The following is a 13,392-nucleotide window of genomic DNA, read 5'->3' as shown; positions in this document are numbered from 1 at the left end:
AAAACTTTATGAATTTGAACATCAGATCTGTTAATCTTACTCTCTTTGTTACCTACAGGAAGACCCAATTTATATCCTATCATATTCAATTGTGCAGTTGCTTTGAATCCAGAAACTAGAAATGCTCGATCTTACTTATCAACAAGAGGAAGGTAAAAACCCTGTTCAAAACATATTTAAACTATTGGTGTGGGCAGATGGAAATAATGCAATGCTAGGTCTACAGAATACCTGGTGGAGAATCTGGATTTGATTACTTGTATTTGATGGGATTTTCAAATTACTTTTAAAAGTAGGTCATAAGTGCCTGCCTGAATTAGAGGAGGACTCTCTAGGGACTCCTGCTGTGTTTTAAGAAATCTTTGGAGTGCAGGTGCCTTGTCCTCAGAAAGGAAAGTGCCCTTGAAGATTACAGGCAATAATTTCTATCTTATTTCCAACATGACCAGAATAGGGTGGAGCCACAGGATTGATACCCCCTCGGCTATTGTCAAAGGACCAATTACTATATTCACAGCTAACTTAATAGGATCCTGAGTAACATCATTAAGGGCACAGTAAGCTATAAATGATTTTCAAGAACCTCACGAAATTCCCTGGGTATCTATGCCTGGTCTACCTCCCTTATCTAATACCATCTGTGGATGCACAGATGACCTGGAAATTGAAATTGTGTAACCTCTAATTGAAAGAAATCTAACTTAAGTCTCTGTAAACTGCTCATTGCATATATATATTAGTTCACACCTAGGGAATCTAAACTACTTATTGCTAACCTCTTTGGAACTCTGAAGCTCAATCATTAGATTTCATAACATCTACTTGCGCTAAGTGAAATAGTATTTTAAAAATTCAGTTGAGAGACAATAGTTTTTGTTAGGAGAATTTAGCAACTGCGTTAAGAGATGACCAAGGGTGCCAAATAGAGTGAGGTTATTGTTAAAATGTAGATTCTTGGCCACTCACTAGACTTACTAAATCCAAACCTTTGATGGCTGAGGCCCAGGGACCTAAACTTTAACAAGCTTCCCAGGGGAATCTTATGTACTTAAAAGTTTGAGAACCTCTGCCCTAGGGCATCACCAATTCAAAGCAAAAAATTACTTTTTACTACCAAGTGTTATAAAATGTTGAACTTCTAACACAACTTTAATTGGCTATAGGAAACCAACACTTCTTAGTGTTAGAAATATTCCAGCCACAATTGACTTTCTCATATTCAGGGGTGCGATTCAGCATGTAGCAAAGATGCTACATGCATGACTACAGAAATCTGGCCCACCCTGTACAAGGCTGCTAGTGATAGGCTCCCTTTGTTCCCACCATGTATGCAACTAGTATCATGATCAGTATGTCCTGAACTTAATCACTGTCTTTCTCCTTCATCATTATGCTCTCTTGTCTTCTCTAAAATAAGGACGATGTTAATTTGGGGTAACTCATAAAAACCAGTACACTTTTCCTTTACCAATATTTTAAAATTCATTTTTCTTCTATTGTTCTTTTCCATGTATTTATGGACTGATTGGCACAAAAACTTGTCCTGATGGCTGCAAACTTCTTCAAACTCCTAAAAAATATTTTGCTTTGAATAATATTCATAAGTCTATTTGAGCTAACAAAATAACAAAAAAAAGGGAGGGGGCGTAAAATTGGCTTCAGCAATCCAAGAGAAAGGCCGCGGCCTCAAGATAAGTGAGGTAAGGCTGCCTTCTCAGGTGCTTGAGAATTCTTTCACCAAATCCAAAATGTACCAAGTCATATCTTGGGCAGGGAATACTTTACCTTTTGGAGAAGCCTGAAAACTTGTACAACTAGTAAAGAATTGGTAATGCAAGAACATTTCTCTATGGAAGTTTCCATGCTTGTTTGTTTTTCAAGTAGAAATAACAGTACAAATACTTGATGAAAACAACATTTATCTATCTAACTGAGCTCACACAGAAACTGGAAATTGGAATGTACCTGTTAAAAAATAAAAAGTCCAATTGCTAAGGCACTAGAAATCAAACCTCTTTCATAAAGAAGATTCTCCCAATCAGACACCATTCAGCCTGGCTGTATTAGCGTCACTTCTCAAAGGCACAAATCTTAAATGGAATGAATCATAACAGCTGGTTTCCACCAACTGCCACCCCACTAGACAGGAAGCTAGCTGTCAGTGGGTGGTAGAGTGTCACAACTGTCCAGGCAGCTCAGGCTGAAAGGTGGTGGGAACTATATAAGAGAAGGGGAAGCCTTTTCAAGGGAACTTCTACAGATATTAGCTTAGAAAATGATTCTTTTGCAAATTTTTGCATTTTGACTTTGATGCAGAGAAAGCTCAATGCCATAGTTCACAGGGTTCCTTTTTTCATTCAGGGAAGAGATATAAGAAGTAAGGCTATAGTCCATTCAAAGTTATAATCAATATAAACACTGAATGAAGACAGAAAACATTAAAATTGTTGAGAAATAATACATTTGCTTGGATAAGAAGGCTGATAAGGGCATTGACTAGTGTGCTATAGAGAACTTGTTTCTTTCTAGCAGAGATGTTTAAAGTTAATTTTACTGTAAAGCTACAATAATCATGATAATATATGATATTGGTGAAAAGATTGACACATAGATCAATAAAGAATAGAGAATCCAGAAAAAGACCCACATAAATGCTATGGTCAATTGATTTTTGACATAGGTTTAAAGGCAATTCAATAGACAAAAGATTATCTTTTTAACAAATGGGGCAAATCTATAAGCAAAAAAATGAATCTAGACACATCTCACACTCTATACAAAAATCGACTCAAAGTAGGCCACAGACGTAAATGTAAATGTAAAACTGTAAAAGGTTTAGACAAAACATATAGGAAAATGTTTGTGACTTTGAGCTAGGCAAAGAGTTCTTAGCTATAATACCAAAAGCACTATCCATTAAACAAAACTGATAAGTTAAACTTCATCAAAATTAAGAACTTCTTTTTGCTCTACAAAAAGGCATATCTTACTCTGCAAAAGACACTTCAAGAGGATTTAAAAAAAAACAAGCCTCAGACTAGGGGAAAAATACTCGCAAATCACAAATAACTTGTATCCTGATTGTATAAAGAATTTCAAATCTCAACAGTATGAAAACAAACAACCAAACTTTAAAAATGAATTAAAGATATGAAAAGAAGATACAAGGATGACAGATAAACATAAAAAGATACTCTACATCATTAGTCATTAGGGAAGTTCAGATTAAAACCATAATGAGATACTAATATACACCCGCTAGAATGACTAAAATTAAAAACAAAAAAACAAAAATTTGACAATATGAAGTGCTGGCAAAGAAATCCAAACTCTCAAATGCAAAACAGTGCAGCCACTTTGGAAAATAGTTTGACGGTTTATTATAATATTAAATATATACTTATTATATACAGTTACTCCCACACTTAGATAATTTCCCACAAGAGATAAGACTTACGTTCACATAAAAACCATTTGTGAATGTTTACAGCAGATTTATTCAGAATCACCAAAAACTGGATAAATGGAAATGTCCTTCAACTGATGAGTAAACGAACTGTGGAACATCCATATGATGAAATACTATTCAGCAATAAAAAAGGAACAAATTACAGATACATGCAACAATATTGATGAATCTCAGATGCATTTTGCTTAGTGAAAGAAGCCAGACTGAAAAGGCCACATACTGTATGATTCCATTTATATGACATTCTGGAAAAGCAACAACTATTAGGATAGAAAACAGATCAGTGCTTGCCAGAGGTGACAAGTAGGGGGAATAGGGTCTGACAAAGGAATGGGTTTTTTTTGGCAGGGGGGCGGGCGAGGGGGAGTGAGGAGGTGAAAGAACTGTTCTGTTTATCAAATGTATACAACAAAAAGTAAATTTTACTGTATGTAAATTAAAAATAAATTTTAAAGAGTTTATTCTGAGCTAACATTTGAATATTTTACAGAATACTTTCTGGGATAATTGTCATTGCAAACCAAAAATATGCCTTCAAATTTTCTATTTTTAAAGTAAATTTCCAATACCATGCTTCTACTTTGGAAAATATCCAAAAACAACATTCAACCAATCTATTCAACTTTATATGCTTAGAGTGAATATGTAAAAAATAGGTTAGTTTAAAACTATAAGATAGAAATATTTTTTTAAAAGATTCAAGAAACTAAAAATGAAGCAAAGATATTAACTATGTCAAAATCTACATAGGACAGACCTCTTCCTCTATTCAAAATACAGTATTTACCAACATTGACAAAGCTAAATCATGTTGTTTGGCTTTCTATACTATTGAAGTTTAATACATGTGCAGACTCCAGTACCATTTTTTCACACGGTGTCAGAGTCATAATAGATCATTAACTTTCTGGCCTGATGTTGTTTTTAAGAAATATGAGTATCTCTGTTAGAAGTTAATACAACTTTCTTTTAAAATTGAATATAATTGACATATAACATTGTGTAAGTTTAAGGTATACAACATATAGTTTTGATACATTTATATTGCAATACAAGGCTAATAATCTTTTGCAAGTAAACCAAGTCATACTTTTTATAGTGTTTATGCTAGCGCCCTTGAGAAATTTTGAAGAGAAATATCACAATTCAAATAATTATAGTATTCAAATTACCTAAAAGCATTTTATGCATAGGGAAAGTGATTTATTCAAAGCAAGGATTAGAGGAATGGAACCAGAAACAGAGAGCAGTTCTGTGTATTTTCAGTTAATGGCCCTGCTTCTGAGATCAGATTACAGATTATCAAACACATTGTTAGCGACCTTTAAAATTCATTTCCTATAGCAATTTGAAGGGGGCATTACCACTTTAAATACTATGCAATAGTATCAGCCTTTGGAGATAAATGAATTCCTTTCCTTTTACAGTTGCATAATATTCCCTAGGATTGAACTGAAATTTTAAGCTATTTAGGATGGGCAATATTCAACATATGCCCAGCAAATTTTATTCAGTATGTGACTACTATCAACAGCAATGATCTCTTACTCTTAAATACTTTTTGCAAATAATCACTTAAGCTTCACACTGTTCATTATTTCCACTGACAGTGCCTTATTTCAAACTCCCAAATGATATAAAGCCTTCTGATCATTGGTCTCCCTGCTTATTCTCTTCCCAGTAATCTTGTTACCTTTACATTTCAGATCAAAGTGCCTTCAGGCTCCCCACTACTGCCCGCAATACCTACTTTCTGTCATAACATACCCAATGAAGTGTGCAAATCAACACACCTCCATGAGTGCACTGAATAAGTGCAGTGCCTAAGGGACAGCTGTTAATTTACCCACTTTTTCTTCCACTACGAAACACACATTTGAATGCAAGTGACTGAACATCATGTTACTACTGGGAAATATATACAGGAAGCTTTGGAAATATATACAGGAAGACACACACACACACACTCTCTCTCTCTCTCTCTCTCTCTCTCTCTCTCCAGGCATTAGATACCCCTGTCAGTGGTGTGGCCTACCATAGCCATGATTTTAAATAGGAAGGAGGTGTATAGCCTTATAGAGGGCATGGTTTGGGAATACTCCCTAGTATTTTCCCTTCTCCTCCTTTCCTCATCATCTCCCTTAGAAAACCTGTCTAATTCCATGACTCCTACTATTATCTCAATGGGATTGACTATGAGGCCTAAGATCCACATTTTCAAATGCCTGCCAAACATTTTCACTAAAAATTCTACCACTACTTCTAACCAGCTCCTTCTCCTGATTTCTTTATTTCTTTTCATATCAGTACGATCTTCTAGTAAAACAAACTTGAAGCTAGTAATTTTGGGTTCCTCCTGCTCACTTACCTTTCATACCCAAACAAAGCTGTCATATCAGTCAACTCTACCTTTGCAGAGCCTTTCATGTCCGCCTCCTCTTTTCCAATCCCATCATCAATACCCAAGCACAGGCCTTATTATCTTTTGCCTCTTAACTTAGCTTCCTTTTTTCCAGTACACCCCTGCCCATCCTCACTCCAATCCATTACACATACTGCTATCACCTGGACAGTCCTAACATATGGATTAGATTATGCCACTTCCTGGTCAGAGGCCTCCAAAGGCTCCCCCATTGTTCACAGAGAAAAGTCCATACCTCTTAACCCAATATTGAAAGCTCTCTTCACAATTTGTCTCTGACCCATTTTTCTGGCTCCATCAGTCACAACTACCTTCATGTGCTCCCATGTGCCAGATTACTGTCTTTTCCCCAAAATGCCTTATAATAGCAAACAACTACTTATAAGATCCCTAAACTTAGAACGTTTCAGTACTCCCATTAGCACAGCTACAAACCTTTGACGTTCCGATGCTAATTCTTTCACGAAAATTTTCCCAATGCCCTGAGCTGATCTGGAACGTCTACATCTCTGAATTAGTGCCTGTACAATACTTCTCATCTAATATCTCTTATCCTCATATCTTACATTTCCTATTAGACTATACCGTCATGTTCCTAATTATGTAAATATTCTAACTTGTAAGGGTCATGTTGGTTCTTAAATTCCCAAATCCAAAGCAACAACAAAAGCTCCCAAACTGGCCATAACAGATCAAAAGATCAAAGATGATACTTGAGTAAATGGCCAACTGAAAACAAAATGGTATCAGGGTGACTATAATTCTAATTCTCTAAATAAAAACAGAAAAGTCTTCTGGGTTCACATGTATGATACATATATTCTCTACTTTTTGCCATTATATGTTCTAGAAACCGTGTTATAATTTAAGTGATATTTTCCTATAGGAACAAGTGATATATTAAAGACTGTGCTTTGACCAGATTCATAATCAAATAAATCATAAATATGAACAACATCAAATAAAAACAAAGCTATAACAACTGTAAACAATTTTAATTTAAAATTATGAACATTTTCAAATGGACATCTATGACTGCGTATATTTTTGTTGTACCGAGTGTTCTACTATATCACAAATTATGCCACACATAAAAATAGATTAGCTTCCATAACTTTCATTAAAGTCAATATGATAACTATAATAAACCAATGCTGAATGGATCATTTTATTTGCCTTTTTACTATTTAATCGCATATTTGGCGTTTGTGTAGAGGGAGTGATTCAAATGATTTAAGTCTTGTTTTTAAGACCAACAACAAAACCAACAGCCAACCTGCCCCTAAAAGTAGAACCAACAATTTCCTCTTTATTAATTTTACTGTGACAACTTGACACATTCGGGATAACTCCTCAGAACTTAGAACCATGTTCAAAGATAGAAGTGCTAGATTCGTAAAAGGAAATCTTGGGTTCTGACCAGGTTCTGTCACTTACCAACTAGGTGATACACAATCTCTCTGAGCCTTATTTACCTGAAAGATAAAATGAGCATAAAACAATGGCTACCTCAGAGTAGAGAGAAAATTCAAAAAAGAGATAATGTAATTTAATTGCTATTTAAACTGCAAAGCCCCATCAAAAATAAGGTATTATTATCTACGGCCATGCCACCCTGAACAAGCCTGATCCCATCTAATCTCAGAAGCTAAGCAGGGTCAGGCCTGGTTAGTACTTGGATGGGAGACCACCTAGGAAGACCAGATGCTGCTGTAGGCATAAAAAATAAAAAAATAAGGAATAAGGGGTTGTAAGTTGACAATGCCCTTGCAATCTGTGAGGTTAAGATTGCCTCACCTAAAATAAATAAATAAATAACAAAGTTGACAAAAATAAGCTGTTATTATTAATATTGTTCTTTATTGTTCTTGATGCTGATGGCATTTGGCCCACTATTAATGTTTTTAAAAGTGAAAAGGTGAACAGACATTTTGTACACCCTAGTCTTCCTACATCCTCAGTATATTCAGAAACATATATGCTCCTTTTCAGTAAAAAACAGTATGAAAACAGTAAATGTTATGAAGTCACTCTGTACCAACCTTCTCATTCTCAGAATTTATTTGACACTTTCCAGGACACTTTGTACTGTGCTTAAAAGCCCACGAAATATATATATCATGAGGAGTAAGGGACACTTTGATCACTATATTGTGCAATTCTGTGGATAGGACATTTTTCTCAACCAGTACAGAAGGTTTTCTTGGTGTGCAGGAGAACAGAGCCTGAGTCTTCTGCTTTCAAAGGACATAGAACTTCCTAGAGACCACTCTTCAAGGCAAAGGACAGAGGGAAACAAGCCCAGAAAGGTGTTAGTAAAGTTGGAGTTTCATCATCTTAGGAAGCCAGATTTGTGTTTTCTGTACCTCTAAAAGAATGAGAACCCTGCACACCTAGCCTTCTACTCAGCCTCACCAAGAGTAAAGAAGGGATTTGATCTGAGTTCATTTCTGTTTTGTTTGTTCATTTATCATGTTTTTTAGATTCCATATGTAAGTGAAATCATATGGTATTTGTCTTTCTGTCTGACTTATTTCACTTAGCATAATACCATTGAAGTCCAACCCTGTTGTCACAAATGGCAAGATTTCATTCATTGTTTTTTATGGCTGAGCAACATTCCTTTGTATATATGTACCACATTTTCTTTATCCATTCATCTATTGATAGACAATTAGGTTGCTTCCATATCTTGGCTATTGTAATAATGGGGCAATGAACATAGGGGTGCATATACCTTTTTCAATTAGTGTTTTAGACTCATAGATACAGAGAATAAATTGAGAGTCCCAGATAGGAAGGCAATTTGAGGGATGCATGAAAAGAGTGAAAGGGATTGATAAGTACAAATTGTCAGTTGTAAAAATAGTCACAGGATGTACAGTACAGCATAGGGAATATAGTCAATAATATTATAATAACGATGTGGGGTAATTACTTTGTAAGGTATATGAATGTCTAACAAGTATGTTGTATACCTGAAACCAGTATAATATTGTATGTCAACTGTAATTGGGGAGGTAGGGAAGAAACTTTAAAAAGAAAGAAGAGATTTAAACTGGAGGTGGGGGGGATATCAGAGGAATTGGGAGGGGGGTGCTACTTTCCTTACTCTAAGATCACAGTTTTTAAAAAGAGCCAGAATGTCTCTTTCTTCCTCAGAGGAGGAAGAAAGAACTATGGAGACTAAGAGAGTATAGACGCAGAAATCTAGGGCTGAGATAGCTTCCCACAAGACTGAGAAAGGGCAGAGGCTGCCAATCCCAGGAAGGGTACAGCCCAAGTCCACTGTTCTTTCAGCTCCCCAGGAAAGTACACATCTGTAGATAGAAGTTACCTGGTACCCCAATGCTGCCAGTCTCAGCAAAGTTTCCAGATGAGCTATACCTTTCAGGAAATCATGTAGACCATTCATCATATATGTTTTGGTGCAAAGTATTGGTTAGAGAGGGTTTCAGCCTCCCTTCTCATTATCTCCATCAGTATGCCACCCTCAATCCCACCACCAAATAAATACACAATCTAAGTAAAACCAGTATGTTTGCTATATAAACCCAGTTTCCAATCAGGTCGTCTGATTCCTTCCATTTAGATTTACCTAGTTCCAAACCCTTCCTAAAAGGAAATTCTTGAGCTTCTAATCAATTATGCCAGGAGTGAAAGACAAAGAAAGACCAGAGAGGCCTCCCCATATATTGTGGGACATTTTTAAGACCTGTGGATTTATTGTTCTACTACACCGTGAGATGAGGGATCCTCAGAGTCAGATTTAGCAATGATGATGATGATGATGATGATGATGATGATAAATAATGCAATGTGACATTTCTTAAACCGAGTGGAGTAAAAAATAATCATACATGATACAATAATTGTTCCTCTTAAAATCTGTGTTTAGGCAGCAAATATTTATGTCCCTTCTGTAGGTATTTCACTTTTATTCCCTATAAACCTTTAGTGAAGTTCTTTTAAAACCATCAAGCTCCTACTTTAGCTGTGTCCAAGGAAAGGAGGAGATTTTTGCACAGAACTGGGCAGTCTTGATAGGAGAGCAGTACAATGGTGGGGAGTCAAACACAATTGGGGCAGGAGGCATCAGGGAGAATTTCAAGGGGAAAGAATTTCCACCAGAAATTCTTCTTCCAGAGAGCTTCTTTGCTATAACTCAAGGGTTCTGTGTCCTCTTTTCATAACCATTGCCTTATATTAAGACATAAGTATGAACTTTTTTATAAGTAGCTTTAAGAAATAACTCATAAAACTATTAAGATAGGTATAAGACAAAATGGCCTTTCATACTAGAAATTACTAAAGCAGAGGTTGAAAACCAGAAAGCTATGGGCTACCTCAGGCCCAAGATTTTTAATGTCCTCAAAACATTTATTAAAACTTTTCATTAGCCAACGAAAATCAGAAAGTTCATGTAAAATCCTGCAATTTCCAGCTTTTCTTGAAAAATATGATTAGACAATGCTGGGCCCCTATATCTTCACCCAGCAACAATCAGCTGCACCAGAAAACCACTGAGCCCTTTAAATACCCCCAGCTCACCACAGTCCAGCTCCTTCAGTCCCTATGGCATTGTGTCTGGCCTGCTTCACTCATTTTGGGTACCTAATGGTTCCTGAAGTCACCTGAATTGGTGATCTATGCTCCAAAGGTGAGTGAGAAATGGTCACTAAGTATGTGGCAACTAAGAATGAGGGGTGATTTGGTATTTGAAGGCCAGCAAAGGACTTGATGTTCACGTCCTTTGCCAGCATCATATGGTAGACATCAGAGATAAAATAGGCTTTACATCAGGTTACTTCCTTTTTGACTTTTCCTTGCACTAAATTACCCTGTAAGACATATTTTTCCTGTTGTTAAATCCAAATAATAGCTACTCAGTGTATACAGTGACTAGAAGGACACTTAAAACAGCTGATTCAAACCCTGCCTCTCCTGGTTGTAATAAATTAGGCAGTATGAAAATGAATGAAGGAAACATTCAAATTATTTGGACGCCATGAAGGGAGAGCTCTCATGTACTATCATTAGTGGAAGCTTACATAACCAGCAAAAAAAAAAGGACGATTTCTTCTCCGCTTGCCTCAGTAATAGCAACTGTTCTCTGCTTGATGCCAATACAAAACGGCCACAACCTCGAACTCTCCTTCTCCACCAGTGAGCTCCTGTTCAAAACAACCCTCCCCAATTTCCTCCTGGAACCCAATAAAAGCTGACCTCCCTTGTCTCTTCAGACTTGCCTATGGTTCGCCATAGTTTGTTTGCATGTCCCAAATGGCAATTTTTCTGCTATTCCCAAATAAACTCATTTGCTGCTTGAATAACCTTTATCGTTTTAATTTTTAAGATTGACAGCCGGTTGCTTTTAAATTAAGTGTCTTCAGTTTCCTCATTCATAAAATGAATGGGTTCAACTAGAATGATCATTACGATCATTTTTAGCGAGCTCTCCCAATCTATACCACCTCCACTTATCTAGAATCTACTCATCCCTTGAGTAGATGGTCAAGTTCTGCCACCTCCACAAGACTTCTCTGGATTTCTCCTTTCTTTGAATTTTTGGGCTTATCACCCAAAGTAGCATTTATTCTCTGCTTGCTTTGCTTTGAGTATGTTAGTTTATTCACCATATTAAAACAGAAAATTCCTTTAAATATGACTATACTGTTTAATTTTTAAATCTCCCACAGCCTTTTACATTTAATTGGCATTCGATAATTATTGTTAATTATTTAAACTGAATGATACAGAAAATATCCATAAAATGGCAAATTTCCCAAAGAGCAACTTTCAACAGCCTCCTCAAAAAGAATTACCCTTATCACTGTCCCAACTGGCCCATCTGATTCATGTAGGCATTATGCAACACTATTAGATTACCATATTCCTTTGTATATGGTCATTGCTTCCTTCCAGAGTCAAAAAGCTCAAAAGAGGAAAAATACAAACAAATAATAACTCACTACAATAATTTATTACCCATGGAAAGATTGTTACCCATTAAAATAGAGCATGAGAAAAAAATTCTACTACAATTAAGAAAATCAATTACTAGAAAGTGGCTCCAGGTCAAACATTTGAAAACTACAGTAAAATCCACCCTTGCTCCTCCCCCACCTCTTGGATGTCAGCAGAAGTTCTGAGTAATTGAAGGCCAAGTTAAGATGCCATGTGGGCGGGGATTTACCCACCTTCACCGGAAAAGCAGTGGGATACAGGTTTGACTTGTTCTGGTCAAACTCCTCCCCCACTCCCTGCCAAATAATTAGAGCTTTAGATATGTCAAAGTAAATACTTCCCTATCAAAGTAAAACAAACACAAGAAAAAAAATAATTCAAGTACAAAATTATATTTTGGATTTTTTTGTGATTGCCTTAATTTCTCTACTCAATGAATTTAAGGTAATAACACTCTAGTAAACTAAATTAACAAGTGTTAATCATATCTTAACAGCTAGCCAATTCTAGCGGATTGAAATTAAGTCAATTTAAAAAATACTCTTCTGCGATGTCACCAGCACTTAATACAGGTGTTTCCACTTAACTCATACTCTATGGAAGGAGAATTCATTTTGTAATTCATATCGTACACATACGATGCTTGAGAGTCTGAATCAAGAGGTAGTGTACCTGTAGGCTGGGGAAGGGATTTATTCAGGAGTGTGTGTGGTGGGGGGAGGTGTTAAAAACTCCCACATGGACCTTTTTAGAAAATACGGCCCTTTCCAATTTAAAAAATGGGAAATACTGATTTTAAAATGCTTATAAATTTTTCTGGGGAATCCCTGTAAAACCTAACAAGGTTTTAGAATCTGAGGGAAACAATAAGCGTCTCAAATCTTTTTTTAAGTAATTTTTAAAAACTGCCTTTCAACAGTTTCAAGCTTTTCAATAGTCTGTTTTCATCTGGTTGTTTCTGATCACAAGGTTAATCCATCCTCTCTGACGGGAATCCTGTCAGTCTATCCATACACAGCCTCAAGAGGGCTCCTGATTAGGTTCTCTCCTTTAGCCACGCCTACACACGGAGCATCGCGAGGAATGGAAAATATGCCCGGCCTCCCCACACCCTCACACCCCCATATTCCCCACTTAACATCAATAGCTTAAACCCCAGCTAGGTTTTCCAACCTCGCTGTCAAATGAAATGGACAGAACTCAGACAGAACCAGAGAAAGAGAGGTGTTGATGTTTCTTTTAATTTAGGTGGAGGCCAGTTATACTCTTTTAAAAGGAGATACCACTACAACCAGGAGCGGCCCTCCAAGTCCCATAAAAGGCACCACCCTGCCCCTATGGCGAGCTCCAGAGGAACAGAATACGTTCCTATGGCATCACAAGCGGGCATGGCGTGGGAAAGACCCTGAAGTTCAATTTTCTGTAGTTACTGTATCCACCACACCAAAGGCATTTTTTTCTTTTTTTTAAGCCTTAGGCATGCTGTTGTACTTAAGATGTTCCACACGATCTAGCACAACTCAATCTAGGGTCG

General features: G+C 36.6%; 1 pseudogene; it reads left to right on the top strand.

The window, feature by feature from the left end:
- The first annotated feature begins 7,488 nt into the window (after window positions 1–7,488).
- On the top strand, window positions 7,489–7,607 carry LOC120612632 (uncharacterized; annotated as a pseudogene).
- The last annotated feature ends 5,785 nt before the right edge of the window (window positions 7,608–13,392 follow it).

Source organism: Pteropus medius, unplaced genomic scaffold, assembly GCF_902729225.1.
Source record: "Pteropus medius unplaced genomic scaffold, Ma_sr-lr_union100, whole genome shotgun sequence".
NCBI classification, from domain to species: domain Eukaryota; kingdom Metazoa; phylum Chordata; class Mammalia; order Chiroptera; family Pteropodidae; genus Pteropus; species Pteropus medius.
Note: the sequence above shows the minus strand (reverse complement) of the source record. Positions and strands in the feature narration are given on the sequence as shown.